The following is a 5,073-nucleotide window of genomic DNA, read 5'->3' on the forward strand; positions in this document are numbered from 1 at the left end:
CACCACTGTGCACCTGTCATGAGGAGTACCATGTGCTCCTGTCATGAGGATCACCACTGTGCACCTGTCATGAGGAGCATCACTGTGCACCTGTCATGAGGAGCACCTTGTGCACCTTTCATGAGGAGTACCACTGGCACTGCCTGTTTAATGGAGCCATGGACTTCCAGCTGTCCATTGGAGAGTCATTGCTTTATGTTCACAATCAGTTTCCTCAAAGTTAAACATTTCTCTATAGTTTACATCAAAAATGGGAAATTTTAACCTGGCATGGCAGTGCATGTCTGTAACCATGTCAGTCAGGAAAGTGAAGCAGGGGGATCAGAAGTTCTAGGTCAACTACTACACACAGAATTCAAGCCTAGTTTGCGACACATAAGACCCTGTGTCAGGGGGTAAAACTCAAAGCAGTTCCAACACATGGGTGAGAATGGCAAACACTCTTTCCTAAATGTGAGGTCAAGGAGGACACAGGGGAGCAGTGACTGTTGCATGGACCACCTTCCCTTGTCCCTGTTGTTTACCTTGCACTCTGCATGAATGAGGAATCAGGGGTTGTGTGTGACAAGGGCCAGGCAAGTCTACTGTCTGGGTGTACCTACTGACTTTAGATCTGATTTTCTTCAGGAAATGATTTGGTAGAACTACCTTGCAAGAATTGCCGTGGCTGCCCCAGGGACATACCTGTAGACAGCCCGGAGCTGAAGGAGGCACTTGGTCACTCCATTGCACAGCTTAATGCAGAGAATAACCATCCTTTCTATTTCAAGATTGACACCGTGAAAAAGGCAACATCACAGGTCTGTAAATAGAAAAGGGAGTTGGAGTCTCTGTACGGAGTGATTGGCACTATGTTCCCTATGTTGGCTCTGGTTGGGGACACACTACTTGGCAACAGGATTTGGTGGTTTAAACCCCAATTCCCAACTCTGCAGTGTGCTTGAGTGTCTTGGACAAGTATCTTTAAAAGGCTCTGGTTTTGCTGGGCAGTGGTGGCCTGCAACTTGAATGCCAGCACTTGGAAGACAGAGGCAGGCACATCTCTGAGTTCAAGGCCAGCCTGGCCTACAGAGTGAGTTCCAGGATAGACAGGGCTACACAGAGAAACCTTGTCTCAAAAAACAAAGACATTAAAAAAAAAAAAGCTGTGTTTTCTACCTGAAAATAATTGAGGCAAAACTCAGGTAATGAATAACAGCACATCCAAATCCAAAATGGTGTACAAACACCAGAAACCACTGTGTAATTAGCAAAATTCAAGCAATGAAAATCATGGTTTTCATTCTCCAAAATAAGTCTCCTCTCTCACAGGACACGCATCTTAACATGCATACACCCACGCACGCGCATGCACACACGCACAGCCTTTACTCTTGGAGCCATGTTCTTTCTCCCGCTGCTCCCTCTGTCCTGGACATCCTCATTTCTTATAATTCTATCCCTAGGGACTTAACTCTCCTTTCACCCTGTCAATAAAGGCTATTTCCCTTCTCCTGTGGTCAGAGGATCAGGTCTACATCACCTCTATCCTTGGTGACTATGTGGTTATTAAAATCTCATCCTTTGCGGCACCATCTCTAAAAAATTTTTTAAGATTTATTTATTTTAAGTACATTGTAGCTGTCTTCAGACCAGAAGAGGGCATCAGATCTCACTACAGATGGTTGTGAGCCACCATGTGGTTGCTGGGAATTGAACTCAGGACCTCTGGAAGAGCAGTCAGTGCTCTTAGCCACTGAGCCATCTCTCCAGCCCAGCTCCTGCATTTATGATGGGAATGTTTAAGGACAGATTTCACCTCTAGAGACTGGCTTCCCTGGATGCAGGGTAGTGAAAATTTCTCCAGATAGAAGCAACCTCTTGTGGAAGCCGACAGGATCTTCAAAGCGTAGTAAGAAAATTCTCACCTAAAAGTTCATACTTTTGCCTTAGTAGTCGCATTTCTGGGAATCTAAAACAAAAGAATTTATATGCAACCATAGTCTTTGCCCTTTTAATTACAAGAATGAAAGACATGGTAAACTGTCCAATTGATCCACAGGGCCAGTGATGACTCAGATGATAAAGGCCTTTATCCCATCCCTGGAACTCACAGGAAGACAGGAGAGAACCGGTCCCACAAAGTTGTCCTCTGACTTCCACACACATGCATGGCATGCACCCTTCTCCCACGCACACACGTGGGCATGCACACACACACACACACCACACACACACACACACACACACATACACACACACACTAATAACAAGATCAACAACATGGGAAGATTAAATGAAGCCAAGCAGACCCCTATGGTGGAGTGTTAGGCAGAAGCTTGAAGGCATTTTTGTAAGTAGTGTTTGCTGTGGGGGCGTCTCTCCTGCTTCAGTAGTCAATAAAAAGCAGAGCATGAAAATGAATACACTTATACGTGAGTACAGACCTTTTGGGCCTTGGTTACCTCACTTAGACGTGTCCTGCCTACAGGATGTGCAGGGACAAAGACAGAGCAAAGACCGAGGGAATGGCCTACCAAGTGCTGCCCCCAATTGACAGCTATCCCAAGGGCAAGAACCAATCCCTGACACTGTTAATGATACTCTGTTGTGCTTGCAGACAGGAGCCTAGCATAACTCTCCTCTGAGGGGCTCCACCCAGTAGCGAATGGAAAGAGATCCAGAGACCCACAGCCAAACATTGGATGGAGCTCAAGAAGTCATGTGGATGAGTTGGGGGAAGAATTGAGGGATCAGAAAACAAGGACTCCACAGGAAGACCTACAGAGTCAACTAACCTGAACCCTTGGGGGCTCCCAGAGACTGAACCACCAACCAGGAAGGGAGCATAGGCTGGACCTGGCTCCCACGTATGTGGCAGACATACAGCTTGGTCTTCATGTGGCTGTCCCAATAACTGGAGCAGGGGCTGTGTTTGAACCTGTTACCTGACTGTGGGTCCCATTCCCCTGACTGGGCTGCCTATTCTGGCCTCAGTGGGAGAGGATGTGCCTAGTTCTGCAGTGACTTGATGTGTATGTGGGGTGTATCATTGTGTGTGGGAGGAATCCCCTTTCTCAGAGGGGAAGGGATGGAGAAATGGGGGAAGGATATGTGTGAAGGGGACTAGGAGCTGGATTGGGATGTAAAGTGAATAAATAAATTAATGGGAAAAAATTGCATGTGGTAATTTTTGTCTGGGAAAGTATAAACACTGAGAGTGAAAATAAAGTGATCATGTACCCTTTCTGTTTCATCCAGTGTGCATACTTCTGTGTGTGCCTGGCTCGTGCTCTCTCTCTCTCTCTCTCTCTCTCTCTCTCTCTCTCTCTCTCTCTCCTTCTTTCCCTTCTTTTTTTCTTCCTTCCTTCCTTTCTTTTCCTTTTCCTGTGGCTCACAAAGAGTAACAAACTTGCCTGGCCAGCTCAGGTCCCAGTCACAGAATAAAGAGCCTAAATAACTAAGTTTCTTTTCTTAATCCCAGGCTGAGATCAGCAGGTGTTAATAGCCAGAAGTCATCCCCTTCCCCCACCCCATCCCCACTCCCCACTGACCATGCACCTCACTGCTTTCCTCACTAGCTCTCAGCAATAACCCTTGTCTTACTGCCCTACATGAGTACTAATGAAGAGAATCGTCAGCCTTGTCTGGCTCATGATTTTAAAGATATTGCTTTAAGTTTTTCCTCCATTTAGAATGATCCTGCTCCTATATTGGGTTGAGATGTGCTTGTTCCAAATCAGTCTTTTTTCTTTTTTCTTTTCTTTTCTCTTCTTTCTTTCTTTCTCTCTTTCTTTTCTTTTCTTTTCTTTTTTTTTTTTTTTGGAGACAGTCTTTCCCATCCACCCTGGGTTGGCCTGGAACTTGCTTTGTAGACCAGCAGGGTGGCATCATACTCATAGCAACCCCTCCCTCCCCCGAGTGCTGAATTAAAAGCATGTGTTACCATGTCTGGCTCTCTGGCTCTCTTGACTTTTTATTAAGGGATATTGGCTTTTGCTCTGTGTTGGGTTAGGGTTAGTGAACCAGAGGGAGTTGGACTGAGGGCTCTATCTGTGAGGGGAGCAGGTGTTACAGGTGGGTCCCAGAATGTGGGCTCTGAGTGTTTGAGGAAAGTGGGGGAATCTCTTTTTGTGGAGAGAGTGGTTCTCAGATGTTAGGCACGTGTACGAAGAGATGTGTGTGTGTGTGTGTGTGTGTGTGTGTGTGTGTGTGTGTGTATGCAGGTGTGTGTGTGTAGGCAGGTGTGTGTGTATGTGTGTGTATGCAGGTGTGTGTATGTATGAAGGTGTGTGTGTGCATACGTGAACTTGCTCACGAGACTACTCTTGTGCATGTGTTTTTTTTTTCTTTTTCCTTTTTTCTTTTTTCTTTTTTCTTTTTTTCGGAGCTGGGGACCGAACCCAGGGCCTTGTGCTTGCTAGGCAAGCGCTCTACTACTGAGCTAAATCCCCAATCCCTTGTGCATGTGTTTTAAGGACAGGTTTCTCTGCTGTAGCTCTGGCTGTCCTAGGACTTTCTCTTTAGCCTCAAACTTAAAGACCTAATTGCCTCTATTTGACAAGGGCTGGGATTGAGGGTCAACATCACCATTCCTGGATATATATCCTTTCTTTACGTATCTCAGGCTGTGCTTGGACTCTTGAACCCAAAATATAACCCAGATTAACCTCAAACTCTCAGCAAACCTCTTCTCTCAGTCTCCCCAGTGCTAGGATAACAAGTATATGCCACCCTGGTCACTGGGTATTTTGTGATAATAAGATGTTGGTAGACACCGTGTTGACATAGATTATTTTTCCAGTTGGGTAATTACACAGATTTAGGAACACTGATAAGCAAGTCTAACTATCCTCGCCTTGGCTCAGTGAACATGAGAGGGGAACAGAGAGTGAGCTCTTAGATCCTGCAGAAGTGAGAATCTCCTGTGGCACCTGTGTGATCTATGAGGTAAGGATGTTGCATCCAAAGATTCCTGTCTACCTTAGAGAGAATGTTCGAGAGAGCTACTACAGCCTCTGTGGCCAAACTCAAGCTTTGGAGACAGCTTCAATTCACTACAAGATAGGAATGGCTGAAGGAGACACTGTGAAC

This window comes from Rattus norvegicus, chromosome 11 (assembly GCF_021556685.1).
Source record: "Rattus norvegicus strain SHRSP/BbbUtx chromosome 11, alternate assembly SHRSP_T2T, whole genome shotgun sequence".
In the NCBI taxonomy this organism is placed as follows: Eukaryota; Metazoa; Chordata; class Mammalia; order Rodentia; family Muridae; genus Rattus; species Rattus norvegicus.